Source organism: Malaclemys terrapin, chromosome 2 (genome assembly GCF_027887155.1).
Source record: "Malaclemys terrapin pileata isolate rMalTer1 chromosome 2, rMalTer1.hap1, whole genome shotgun sequence".
NCBI classification, from domain to species: Eukaryota; Metazoa; Chordata; order Testudines; family Emydidae; genus Malaclemys; species Malaclemys terrapin.
Genome location: NC_071506.1, coordinates 66,941,803 through 66,956,379, shown reverse-complemented (window position 1 = coordinate 66,956,379; position 14,577 = coordinate 66,941,803). Strand labels below are relative to the sequence as shown.

Sequence of the window (14,577 nt, the reverse complement as noted above, 5' to 3'; positions counted from 1 at the left end):
TTTCTTTGAAAAGCTCTTAGCATACCTATGCTTTGGTGTAGGGCAGGAGTCGGCAACCTTTCAGAAGTGGTGTGCCGAGTCTTCATTTATTCACTCTAATTTAAGGTTTCGCATGCCAGTAATACATTGTAACATTTTTAGAAGGTCTCTTTCTATAAGTCTATAATATATAACTAAACTATTGTTGTATGTAAAGTAAATAACGTTTTTAAAATGTTTAAGAAGCTTCATTTAAAATTAAATTAAAATGCAGAGCCCCCCGAACCGGTGGCCAGGACTCGGGCAGTTTAAGTGGCACTGAAAATCAGCTCACGTGCCGCCTTCAGCATGCGTGCCATAGGTTGCCTATCCCGGTGTAGGGACTTGAAATTTGACAGGGCGTGGTCTTTGCACCAGTGAGATAATGTGATACCTCCCCCTGGAAATATGCCCAATTTGATCTAGTTATAAGCCTTTCAAAAGTTACAGTTCACCCATGCTCAGTAGAGACTTCTTAGATTTTAAGCTCTGAATTTCCTGAAGATTCTGTCTGCCTTCAGTATGTTCCAGCCTGGGGATGAGCAGGACTTTCCCTGCAATTGCAAGTGTCTGCTATAGGTAGGGTCCTACCAAATTCATGGCCCATTCTGGTCATAGAATTTAAAAAAAATAATAAATTTCATGATTTCAGCTATTTAAATCTGAGATTTCATGGTGTTGTAATTGTAGGGGACTTGACCCAAAAAGGAGTTGTGGGGAGATGGCAAGGTTATTGGGGGGGGAGGGAAGGTTGTGGTACTGCTATCCTTACTTCTGTGCTGCTGCTGGCGACAGCTCTGCCTTCAGAGTTGGGCAGCTGGAAGGCAGTGGCTGGGAACCCAGGTTTGAAGGCAGAGCCACCAGCAGCAGCAGCACAGAAGTAAGGATGGCATGGTGTAGTATGGTATTGCCCCCCTTACTTCTGCACTGCTGCTGGTGGGGCGCTGCCTTCAGAGCTGGGCACTAAGCCAACAGCCACCCAGCTCTGATGGTAGCGCAGAAGTAAGGGTGGCAATACCACAGCCCCCTCCCCCAAATAACCTTGTGACCCCCCTGCAACTCCCTTTTGGGTCAGGAACCCCAATTTGAGAAACCCTGGTCTTCCCCTGTGAAATCTGTATAATATAAGGTAAAAGCACACATGACCAGATTTCATGGCCCGTGACACGTTTTTCATGGCCATGAATTTGGTAGGGCCCTAGCTATGGACCATGCCAAGACTGAGCTCACAAAATGAGAGTTGGGACACACCCCAGAGTGATGCAAATTTCAGTGCTGTAAAGTGGCAGTGTAAAGTACCAGCACTGGGAGCGGTAGCTACTCCCCTCATGGGGGTGGGTTTTTTACAGCACTGTGGGAGCTCCCCCCCAGCACTGGTGCCGCGACTACACAGCCATGTTAAAGCGCTGCCGAGGCAGCATTTTAACACTGGTAGTGAAGACATACCCTAAGTGACTGGGCACTCCTCAACTCCTAATGACTTTAGTGGGAGTTGGGGTATTCAGCCACTTTCCAGATAAAGCCCTTACCACTGTATCCTTAAACACAAGACGTTTCCAGCCAGAAACCTGAAAGAATGAAATCAACTAGGAACATATGTTCATAAAAGCAAAGGGGGGTGTTAAATATAGAAGACTAGTGTTGATATCAAGAATCAATGGACAAAACCAGACGTTTACTTTAGGACTTTTCTTTTGTTTAAAGATCTTTTATTTTATTCAGAGTTCAGTTAACTGGTTTTAGAGGTTTTCTTTTTGATTCTTGATTTAGGTTGTTTAATATCTTGTCCTAACAGGTAATGTCTAAAGTTCACTGGCTAACAATAATGGTAACAATAGCTTTAATTCCTATGCCCCAATTTATCGTGGGTGATTATATAATTTGTATTAAATCTTTATAACTAGACATTAATAAAATTTGCATCAGTAACTAAATCAAGTTAGTTCCATCAATGCAAACTCTTAATGCAGATGGGCTGCTCTTGCACAGAGGGGGACATATACCACCACCACTTAATTTGGCAGTCAATTATGTAGCTCCACAAGTGAAATTAAAAAAATATTTTAAGGCCTAACTTCTACATGCTTTGGTGATGCAGGCTATAGAAAGTAAGAGTTAACAGGTAAATTTGCCATGAACTTAAGTGCTAAAACTAATTATAATGCAAATGTACGTTTTTAAAATAAAAAATAAAGTCTCAAAACAGTATTTACGTTTCCATGATAGAGGAACTGAAAATGTTTGAATTCAGTAATAGAACCTGGAGGTGATCTGCTTTGCCTTCATTCCGCACTTAGAGAAGGCATTATTGGAAGCCACTGAAGATCTTTGTAGACCAGGGATCTGCAACCTTTGGCATGTGGCCAAAGCCGCTGGTGGGAAAAGCCGCTGGTGGGCCAGGACGGTTTACCTGCAGCATCTGCAGATTCAACCAGTTGCAGCTCCCACTGGCCACGGTTTGCTGTCCCAGGCCAACGGGGGCTGCTGGTTGCTCTTCCCGCAGCCTCCATTGGCCTGGGATGGCGAACCGCGCCACTGAGAGCTGCGATCGGCTGAACCTGCAGACGCTGCAGGTAAACAAACTGTCCCGGCCAGCCAGTAGATTTCCCTGAAGGGCCGCGTGCCAAAGGTTGCCAATCCCTGCTATAGACCATATTTTACCCATTGGTGGCATTTTTAGTTCAGCCATATCCAAGCTAGTCAGTCTGCCTGTGAATGGAACAGATTGCTGGTCTCTCACTTTTTGGGGGTGAGAAGCAGGACAGAAGAGGAAGAAGAGGGGGAGACGCTACTAGTTAGATTGCCTCAGCATTTCCCTAAGTGCTAGATGTGCCCCCCCACCAAATGGTGTACAAAAGATAAACTGGGGTATTCTTAAGATATATAAATTAAGACAGGTAGGCCTTTAACAACACATGGCACAGTTGGGGGAAAGGGGAGGATTATGTGTGGAATTTGTTTCATTTTCCTGAAGAGAGGCTCAGCTTTCAAAACATTTGGAAAACACTGGATTGTTTGAAGCAGCTTGGTTGACTGAATATTTCAGTCCCTGTTCTTTTCTAATATGCACCAACATGTGAGAGGTGAGGTATAACATATTATGCACAGAGTTATATGTTGCAAAAAATTATAATTTAAAAAGTAAAGTCCTAATACGGTGGATCTGCATACAACACAAAAACAGCTCATTCCTTGGGGACACTTTCTCTGGGGATTTCTTCTTGACCCTCCCTAAAACTGGGTTGCCTTCTGATAGAAAGATATTCTTAGCATGCCTTTCTGGGGATAGCCCTTAAATTTAGAAGGCATAGCTGCAGCTCTAAAGCAGCCTTTTTGCAACTACCTGTTTGTTTCTCTTCACCCTCTTCCAGTTGATGAGTACTCTTGAAGAAATGACATTTTTTGAGAATGTGCTACATAGAAAAAAATTATTTTTCTTCAAAATGCTCCTAGATTCGTTGAACTTATGGGTCCAGTCATCCTGTCAGTTGACCTCAACATTTGCTGTTCAAGCATAACTGATGGAATTATCAGATCCCTTAATTAAAAAATTCCTGTCAAAATGTAATAGAAATTTGATTCTTAAAAAACAGAAGAGCCATTCACTTGAACCTTCGGGCTCAGTCTTGTCCTGCACAGTGCATATGCACTAAGATGTTTTATAAGATGGTAGGATGCAGAGAGCCCAAGGGAAAGGACAATCAAGCTAGCTGGTGCACCAAAGCTCCAGGGAAATATGTTCTGTTGCCTAATGGGAACAGTGAAATCCCTTCCCCCTCCCCCCCCCCCAAAGCTCCGATCTGCAGCACACACTCGCTGGGGTTCAGGCTGCTTCAAGAATCATCTGTTCGCATCCTACTGTATATCTTCCCTCATAGCCTAGGGTTTGACAAGTTGGATGTTATCTTTTTTCTAGAAGTGACTTAATTCTCACTTCTGACGCTTGTCTCAGCGGACCATTCTAATTCTTCACAACAAAGTTTCCCTCCAGAGAAAATTTTGTTCAGTGGGAGGAATGATGGTTTAGCTGTGTATTAGTCAGGGATAGCGGATTTTATTTATTTATTAAATTTTTGGTAGCTTCAGTAATTGTCAAGCAGTGCAATTACTACAAAGTACTGTAAGTACTTTATTTTATTACCCTTATCTTTCTTCCCCATTTCCTGTTTGTTGCATCTAGTCTCACGATTACACTGTAATGTGATGTGTGCGTGTGTTTTTGTACAGCCTCTAGCACAATGGATCCTGATGGGGGCCTGCAGGCACTACCACATTACCAATAATAAAGGATTCAAGCCATAAAGCAAAGGAGAATAGGTGTATCCATATTTACTACACCCACCAATGTGGTATCTGAGTGTCATTTACACTGGAGAACACCATTCGAGACTATGTAGTCCAAAAAAAAGAGGATACCTCCTTCTGATTAAGAAACCTGAAGTTTCAAAAGTATTATTAAATTAGTCATTTGCGAGTAAACAATGAGTTAGGAAGTTATTTTCCCAATTGTAGTGGGAATTTCCATATGAAAGTGCAACAGGGATCACCACACTATTTATCTGATTGTTTGCATGGTGTTCTTGGCAATTACCCTACACAGTAAATTGGGTGGAATATTAGCTCAGCAGGCTCACAGGACTTGGAACTAGGTGGAATGATTTTGTGGCCCACACTTATAAAAAATGGCAGTAAAAAGTCCAGACAGCGAGCAAATAAAATAAGAATGCTTATTACCTCCAGGCACAAATGATGAAGCACACGCAAGGCTAAAAATTAACACTGATGTACAGGCACATCACACTTTTCTCAGCCATGATGTGCACAAGGTGACATGGGCAGCCCACGGAGGGGGGGGGGGGGGGGGGGGGGAAGAACAGGACAGAAGAAGAAGAAGAAGAAGAAAAAAAAAAAGACAGCTGTTGCTCTCGAATTAATGCTGCAACACCCTTGTGCAAGCTCATTGTGACAGAAGCACTATCACTTCCAAAAGCCAAACAGGATTTTCCTGGTCTCCATATTTGGATTCAGAGCTGAAAAATATTCTCTCCAGTAGCACACTCTGGACATGCTGGGACCAACAGCAACTAGGTGATCACTTTACATTTGCTGTAATCAAAACGTCAAATCACGACTGGGAACAGCTTGCTGGTGTCTGCTTCACTGCTGGTATCACTAGCTAGACTAAATCGTGAACGCTTTCTACTAGATGGTTTACATCATTTGCTATCTCTGATGATGGCTGTTTTTGTGTGTGCACATTCATATTTTCTGGCAATTTTGAAATCAGGAAATGCAATCATCTCTCAAATTTTCTGAAAACTGCTCGCCACAACTGGCAAGTTATACCTGATGAGAAATCCTCTTACCAACATTCTGGTATAGAGCATGCTGTTGTCAACTTCCATGGTGAAGAACTGCTTTATATCTGTGCTTTGCTAGCTGCTGTTTTTTGCAGTTTCAACATGCTTTTTCACACCAACGTGAATTTTCACATCGTTATGACCGGCATGCACAACAGATGTCTCCATGGGACAAAGCTGACAGTAGACATAATCATTGCCCTTTCTTGACAGCTTAACCACATTTGGTTGTATAGTTCATTTTTGAACTTCTGAAACCTTTTTGAGTGTTTTTTGGTATATGTGGCTCATTTTATCACCCGTACCAGTCGTTTTGATAAACAGTGGTGGTTAAGCTTTGGGGCAAGTAGGGCGTAGAAAGAAAATCGTGCCTACTTGCCCCCATGGCACTACTCTCACCAGGGATGCAATCAGAATTTTCTCCATTGCACTCCTCACCCCAAACAGGGTGAAGGGGAGGATTGGTCTCAGGAAAGCTGCCTTGCTATGACGCCTGGTGGAATCTCCATCAGTGAGGTTTTTAAGAACAGGTTAGACAAACGCCCGTCAGGGATGGTCTAGTTATTACTTATCCTGCATTGAGTGCAGGGGGCTGGACTAGATCGGTGATTCTCAACCTGGGGCCCAGGGTCCCCCGGGGGGCTGCAACCAGGTTTCAGGGGGGCCGCCAAGCAGGGCCAACAGATTTGCTGGGGCCCAGGACAGAAAGCTGAAGCCCCACTGCATGGGGCTGAAGCTAAAGCCTGAGTAACTTAGCTTCACGGGACCCTATGTGGCATGGGACCCTGTGTAACTGCCCTGCTTGGCCCTGGCTTTTATATGCAGCAAAACAGTGGTGTGGCAGAAGTGGGCAATGGAGTTTTTATAGCATATTGGTGGGGTGGGGGGGAGAACTTAGAGAAAAAGGTTGAGAACCCCTGGACTAGATGACCTACTGAGGTCCCTTATAGTCCTACACATCTATGAGTCTAAGGAGGGAGCCTGAGAGGCGTGGGGGGGGAGCACCCTTCCTGTCTAAGGCCAATCCCCCCACCCCCCAATTGCACCTGAACCCCAAACTGAAAGAAGGGGATGATTGGTCCTAGGAAAGCCTCCCTGCTATGCTACCTAGGTTCCTTAATTACCGTGGCCAGGCCCAGACCTGCTTCCCGGGATGATCCTCCTCTTCTCCCTTCAGTGTCCCATTCCCTCTCCTCCTCCACCACAACTGCCTCCTTCTGCCCTTCTGGCTTTTCCTCCCACACAGACTGCACAGCAACAGATCAGATAGTAGGCAAGCCACAACGATTCTGAATGGAGTTTGGGGCATGGGATTCACCACCCAAGTCACAAGTGGCGTGTTGTGCTCTAACTGCCCAGTGTGGATCCTGCTGGCATGCTCTACAAGGTATCTAGAGCACATTAACATAATCCAGCAAGTGCACACGGCAGCTAAAGTGCAACACCCAGCCTAGGTGATGGATCTGGCACCTCAAACCCCATTCAAAACTGCCACTGCTTGCCTCCTGTCAGACCTGTCACTGCGCAGTCTGTGCATCTGCCATAGGGCTGGTGGTGAAGAATGGCCCCTGCAGCAATATTTGATATGTTCACTGGACCCGAGTCATGGGGAATGATGCAAAAGTCATAGATGTAAGGCCTGAATTCATAATTACATGTAAAAATTGGGAAGATTACAGAAAATTTGACAGGGCTGGTATCTCCACTATTCCTACCCTACCCCCATCTATCCATACTAAAGGCTTAGCCTGTCTCTCTGACATCTCCTTGTGGAGGTCTAGCTGTTAGCTCAAGCTCAGCATGACTAAAACAGAGCTCTTAATCTCCCCAACTAGCCGTTCCTCGATCACTGTGAACCTCATCATCATTCTTCCTATCACTCTGGCCCATAACCTTGGTCAGAGTCCAAGATGATGCCTAGTTCTCACATCCAGACTATGGATTCTTTATGCATAAATTGCTAAAATATGGCCTTTCCTCTCCACATAGCTAAAACTCTCGCCCAGGCTCTCATCTCGTATCTTGATTATTGCAACATCCTTTTCTCTGGCCTTGACAAATGCAATCTTGCCCTGTTCATATACACTCAAAATGGTGCTGCAAATATCATTTTCCTAGCACATCACTTTGAACGTGTCACCCCTCTCTTTGCATTCCTCCAGTGGCTCCCTCTTCTCTATTGCATTGAATATAAGTTGCTTGTTTTCACTTTCAGGGCCCCTTCATGACCAATCATCCATCAGAAATCAGGGCCCTAATGTTTTTCTTTTGAGAGGGAGGAGATAGTTATACTCTATCTGAGCAGAAGAAAGTGAAAAAAATGAGAAACTCACAGGAAAAAGATATATATTAACACAAAGGTAATAATGAAAAAAATCAATGGAAATGGTGAATAATATTATATATATATATAAAAATAATAGAATATAAAGGATGAATTGAGGAATAAATGGAAATTTACAAAATCAAATATTTCAGACAAATATTGAAGACATTGTTTCTTAATGATATCTATGTAAAAGGATGTAAAAGAAAGATCAAGAGGAGAGTTTTTTTAAAACAAATTTAAAAATCAATGGATTATGTTTTGAAAGGGCAGTTTAGGCGCTGACAAAGTTGTTGGACAGTTTTACCCTATTTTATCGTTTTCCCTGTTTAGTATATTCAAGGTATGTATGCAACAGTCAAGGAGGAAAAGTTAATAGGTCTTGGAATAAAGCATGAAAGCATAATAATGTATGGAAAAGAAGTCATTAAATAAGGAAGAGAAAAGAGGGAGAAACTCTCAGAAGCAGCGATTAAGTAGCAAAGAAAGAAAAGCAACCTGTTCAATCCACATTTAAAAAACAAAACAAAAAAAAACCTAATTTGTCCTCCTGGTCTTCCCTCACTGCAATGAGTTTATTACAGGCTTGAACTGTTGCCTGTCATGTATTGTTTAAATATAAACCTTTTCAGTAAGTAGATTCTTGTCTTTAAAAAACACACAGTTCTGCTCTGAAAATGGAGACTAAAAATAGCATTGAAGCCTCCCATTCACGTCCTGTTTTCTGTCTCAAACTTAGTCAATTAACAAGTAAAATTATGGGTTTTTCCCCTGAGCTGCTAGCTCTTTTTTTGGTTTTTGTGCTGTTTTTTAACTGCAAACTCACCCTGGACTGTGACAATCAAGCTATGTCTTTTGACTGAAATTAGTTCTGGTGAGGTGGACAGCAATGGATTAAGGTCTATATTACTTGCATAGACGTATGTAACAATATGGCAATTTGAGAATACAGCCACAAATACTAAATTAAAAATCTATACTTAGTTGCAAAAATATTAGATATAAAGGGCAAGGTATTTAGAAGTATTTAACAGTTTTCCTAAGAAACAAGTTTCTTAATAAAAATCATTTAAACTACGATATTTTTAAGATAAGGAAATGTTGAGCAATCTCTGTAAAGATAATACATGTTATACTAGCATGGATTAATGTGTCAGGAAACTCTGAGGACACATTAACCTCTTAAGTTCATACTGATTGGGAAGCCCATCATGAACAATACTTCTGCAAATTAGCAAGTGAACAAGTAAAAGGAATCTGTGTTTATTATTTTGCCAATTTTTGGATCATTTTAATAATACTTCATGATTTTAACATACTGTAAAGTATTTGTTTTTTTAAACAATCAAGTCTTATTATTAAGAAATTGCATTCACTACAGTGGTCGGGAGTCTTTCCTGGTTGGCAGAGAGACTGCTATTTGATGAATTAGAGTCTGCAAATAAGCAATGGTCTACTTTAATTTTATATAAGATTACTGAGTGTGTTTGAGAGAGGACAAATGTCCTAAAGAAGCTCCTGAGAGAAGTGAGTCAGTCTTAAGTTTCCTAACACCTCCTGCCCCTCAACAAAAACAAAGAAACCAACAAGCCAACCAGACAGATAAACCCTCAGCTACCATTCTAAGTTTATTCAATATCATTCTTTTATTGAGTAAATGCACTTTAGTTATTTTTTGGGAAAAGCTCTGATTTAGCATTTATCCTGTCTGCTTAGTAAGGAAATGTGCATACAGCAGTTCTCTGTAATCTTGCTGCAGAGCTGCGAACTGAGATAGCTCCACTTGCTGCTTTAGGGAGCGACGTATACACCACTTGTTAATATTAGGGTTTGTCTTCAGTGCAGTTAGTTCAAGGTATAACTCAAGTGTTGCCCTTAACCCAGTCCTGTCCACACACAAATATCTCTAACTCAAGCTAGCTGGACCATAAGGAGCATAGGCTGAAGTTTAAGCACAGATGACACTCAAACCAGTAATGCAGTTGGGGCACAGCTACTCTCTACTATTAATCCAATTACACTGTGCTGCTCGAGTGTTATTTTGCAGTATGACCGTTCTCATTTTAGCTAACCTAACTAGAAAGGAGTTAATTTGAGTGTAGATTACTGCAGAATTAGCTTGAGTTAAGATATAATCTTAGAAGAACCAAACATTCTACCTGCTAGAAAGGTTAGCTGCACAGCTTTGAAACAGAACAGCTTAATGCAACGGCTTTCCCATCAAGGCTTTAAATGATAAATGTTCAGGATGTGTATTGGGAATAATCTTAGGCCAGGTCTACCCTCAGAATTTACATTGGTAAAACTACGTCACTTGGGGTATGAAAAAGCCACACCTGAGCCATGTATTTATACTGACCTAACTCCCCAGTTTAGACAGTGCTATGTGAACGGGAAGTCTTCACTAGCTCTTGCGGAGATGGATTACGCTCTCCCATCGGTGAAGACAGTATTACGCCAAAGCGCTACAGCTGTGTAGCTGCATCACTGTATGTGTAGACAAGTCCTATTTCAACAGTCTATTTAGAGACATTTGTTTTACATAGGTTTTTTGGTTAATAATCTGTCTTTTGCTATTCTTCTGCTATAACACCATGATATTGGTTTATAAAATGACTAAAGTTAAAAATATTTAAATTATCTATATCCCTTTCAACACAATTTAATCTAATAAGTATTTTCACATATAACAGATACAGGATTACAACAAAATACTTTTTAGAACAATATTTCTTAGCTTGTCATTTTCCCAGCATGGGCACTGCGGCTTTACCTTTAAATGTTTACCAATACTTCTATCTCATCTCCCACGTTTTCCCCAACCCTCACTGTTCTGTAATTCCTAACTGAGTGGCATATGATTGTGGATGAAGGTGATCACTAATTCAACACAATGCTGTGGATGTAGGTGCAGCTCTAAAATAAAACAATAATGAAACATAGTTGAGTTTGTTACTTATTAGGAAAATTTGTAAGGCTTATTTGAAATTTTCTTCAGTTTAAAAATGCACTGCTCTGAGGAGTGAAGTACATTAGTACGCAGTATATGTCAAATTCATCCTTTGTGTAATACTGCTGGTTTCTGTGAAGTTACAATAAGGCTGAGTTTGGCTCTATATGCTCCTCAGACCTCTTAGCAATAGCACACCATTGTGGATAATATGACAGCTCACCAATCAGGCAGCAGGAAGACTTCCAAGTTTACTCTGGGGGAATTCTGCACCACTGCGCAATGCTGAATTGGCACCAAAATTAATGTTTTTTGCACAGAATTTCTGCCACCCTGAAATGGGCAGCAGAGCTGCTGACCACCACTAGGGGGCACTGGACCCAGCAGAGCCCAGCTCACAAATAGAAGACACTGCCAGGGGAAAGGGGAGGGGGCTGGAGGGTTCCTGGCAGCTGCAGTTCCCAGCACGCCCTCAAGGAAGGAGAGGTAGGCGCCACACAGGTAACTCAGTACAAGCCCAGGACCCAGCATCAGGCTGTTTCTCCCTCTGGATCCCTGGGGGGGGGGGGGAGGGAGGCAGGTGAGGGAGTGAGAGTATCTGGGCTGGGGGCCCCACAGATGGGCTATGAGGGGGAAGGGTGCAGGTATCTGGGCTGGGGGCACCCCACTGCTGGGCTCTGAGTGGTGGGCGGTAAGGGGTGCATATGAGTGTTTGAACTGGGAGAGAGGGGGACCGTAGCTGGGCTCTGGTGGGGAGGAGCTGTAGGTATCTGGCCTTCCTGCTGGGCTCTGGGGGGAAGGGGCATAGAAACAGGAAATGGGTTGTCATACGGGTTTCCTTAACACTCTACTCCTGGAGGAATTTTTTTGTGTCTGTATTGTTACAGACATAGTTGCTGATAGGTATTCTGAAATATATTACCAAAATAATTGACACTGGCGTGATTATGTAGTGTTATTTTAACAAATAAAATATGCAGAATTTTAAAATATTGTGTGCAGAATTTTTATTTTTTGGCACAGAATTCCCCCAGGAGTAAAGTTATGTACTTTAACCTGTGATTTAGTATTACTAAATCCTATAGACAGCCTACTACTACTATCAAGTAATAATAACTAATTGAACATTTCTCAGATATTCTACCTTTTGCTGTTAGATGATAATTTAGAATGAAAACTGTTCTTGCTAAGCTCCTTCAATAGACTTTGCAATCTAAATTAATTTAGGTACATGCAAATGTCCTTGTATTAAACAGCTTAACATCTTGCAGGTTCTAGTTTAAAGGGACAGTCATCTTAAAAAAGAAAGGCACACCAACCTCAATATTTTAATTTACTGTTGTTACAAGTAACACTTAAAATTACTGAAGTCAAAAGATGAGGAAAATATCTAATTTTGTACTTTATGCATTTCTCAGAATTTTGTGCATAGTCCGTTTCACTGTTTCCCCATGATGTTTGTTGAGGGTCTTTTACACAGCAACAGAAGACACTTTTACAAAAATTTAAAAGAGGAATATGTGATTGAAAGAAACAAAAATATGGAAGATGAACTCTGAGCAGGATCAGTAACTCTACTTCAGATGAGCCTCCAAAACTCTAATATTTCTGGAAATTTTTTAATATACAATAAGATATTTCGTTTCAGGAATATAACTCATTTAAAATAAAACAAACACTTCACTGCTCACCTGAAAGAAGGTAAAAATAGTGGGCAGAATCTCAGTGTCTACCGGCAGCAAGTTGCTAATTACAAATTTAGCTTTTAAAAAAATACTGGTTTTAATAATTTTGTTTGCAATATTCAGAATGCCTTAATGTAAGCCAAACTATGCTGAGCTATACATTTCATACAATTCCAGGAAATACTGTTAAATTGGCACTACCACTCACTGCATCCTATTGAGACCCTGTAACACAATTCTATCCCCATACAGTTCAAATGGTATAAGTGTATTTCTGTAATAATTTGAAACCACTCAGACAAACTGTTGTAAGAGACAATTGCCTCAGTTTAAAAACATTCCACACAGAATGATGTATGGTTTAATAGATTAGCACATTAGACTTAAAAGCATAATCTTTGATGTGGCTATTTTAAAGTGGTCTTAGCAAAAGTATAAAATATTAATCCTGTTTTCCAATAAACATAACTTTTGATCTGCTGAATCAGTCATGCTACATATAATAATCAGAGAGGGAGGACAATGTAATTAAATTCATTTGGGGAAATAAGACATTAGCACAATGCTGTATAAACTAAAAATGATGCAATCACAGAACAACATTCCAACGAAGGCAAATACACTGAGTACAGTAATTTTAACAAACAAGTTTTTATTCTACGTCCAATCCATAGTATTGTGCAATCAGTTCAAGCTACACAATACATATATTAAAATTTGTTTAGAAAAATACTCAGAGTATATAGTGTATTTAATTTGTTAAGTGTTTCTAACTTTAACGTCACTCAATATTTCCTTTTTATTCTGAAATTTGAAAAAAATCTAAAATAATTTCAAAATCAATATTAAACTTCTTGAGGATTCTTAAAATACAGCATTAACAAATGGCTAGACAAGGTTGCTGTAGCAATATGTAGCTTCAGAATTCAGCAAGTATTTTTAATTAATTTACTGTTTTTAAATAAAAATTTCAGGGATATATTTGCTAGTGGAATTATGCTGTTTTGGAATAATTGCAATGGTTTTCCTACTGAAAACTGATATACTTTTTCTTATTTACAAAACAACCAAATTCCTAACAGCAGTTCCCCACCTATCACTGGTGCCCTCCTGAGTCATGCCTGGCATTATACCAAAGCTGCTTGGTGCAAATGGCAGGAGGTGACCCAAGTTCTCTGTGATAAAAAGATGCCAGTAATTTGACCCATCCTAATGTACAGAGCAGAGAGAGATGGCCAGCCACAAAAAAGAAATCAGTATGCCCTCCACCACAGAAATGAAGATGTTCAGATGGTCAAATGGTTGGACACTCCAACATAGTAAACAAAATGAGATTGGGAGGCGCCTGCTGTGGCTCACCCCAACTGAGGACAAGTTGAGGAAGGCTAGGCTACATTGGTATGGACATGTCCAGCAGAGACCTCAAAGTTATATTGGTAAGATGGTCTTTACAAGGATTGTGGACAGAAGACAACCAAGGGGGAGGCCAAAGACTCAGTACATGGACTGGATATCAGCAGAGCTTAGAGACACTAATTTGCATGGTAGCCAGTCATACAATTATGAGTTTTGGAAGAAGACTATAAAAGTCACCACTCCTGAACAGGGAAGTGTCAAGAAAGAAGAAGAGTCCCTTGCCCATCATTGTGGAAAGAGGTAATCTGTTAAATTATTTACTAACCAAGTTGTTGTGTTATCTTGTTGGAAGCACATGACACCAGGGTTCCTTGATTTGCCCTGGCTGATGATTAGGTTCACAATGTAGTCTGAAGTACTGGTATTGATCCATAAAGCCCTAAATGACTTGGTTCTTCCCTACTTGAGACGCGGCTTCTCTTCTCATGCCAACAATCAGAAGACATGCAAACGGTAGTCCCTTTGGTATAAAGAGAAGGGGAGCTGTCATTAGAGTGTTCTCTGGCAGGTGCTCACTATTTTAAAACTAGTCCTTGGACTGAAACAGCATGAAACTGTTGATCTGCAAGGCATACAGTAATGACTATGAATTTACTTAGAATTTGGGAATGAAAAGGGGAGAGGGCTTGTGAGGTAGGGAAGTACTGGTTGGATTTAATTGTGGTTGGATATTTTTTGGCTTGCAATGAAGAACAGCTGCTGGCTTTACTGCTTGAGGGCATGAAGGGAAACTACATATTTTTTGTCTAAAAGTTCTGTAGATCAGACCATATATTATTCTTGCCACTGCACCTTGTAAGAAGTCACATGAAACAAAACTGC

At 40.9% G+C, this 14,577-nt stretch overlaps 1 protein-coding gene across 4 annotated transcripts in view; it reads right to left on the bottom strand.

Moving 5' to 3' along the window:
* PLAG1 (PLAG1 zinc finger) overlaps positions 1-14,577 on the bottom strand; it is a 49,309-nt gene that overhangs the window by 24,697 nt on the left and 10,035 nt on the right. For 2 of the 4 annotated variants that reach the window (XM_054020714.1, XM_054020715.1), the window contains exon 2: positions 14,021-14,215. The exons of the other annotated variants lie outside the window; for them this stretch is intronic. The gene's annotated coding sequence lies outside the window, so the exon portion shown is untranslated. The remainder of the gene's footprint in view (positions 1-14,020; positions 14,216-14,577) is intronic. 4 annotated transcript variants of the gene reach the window in all.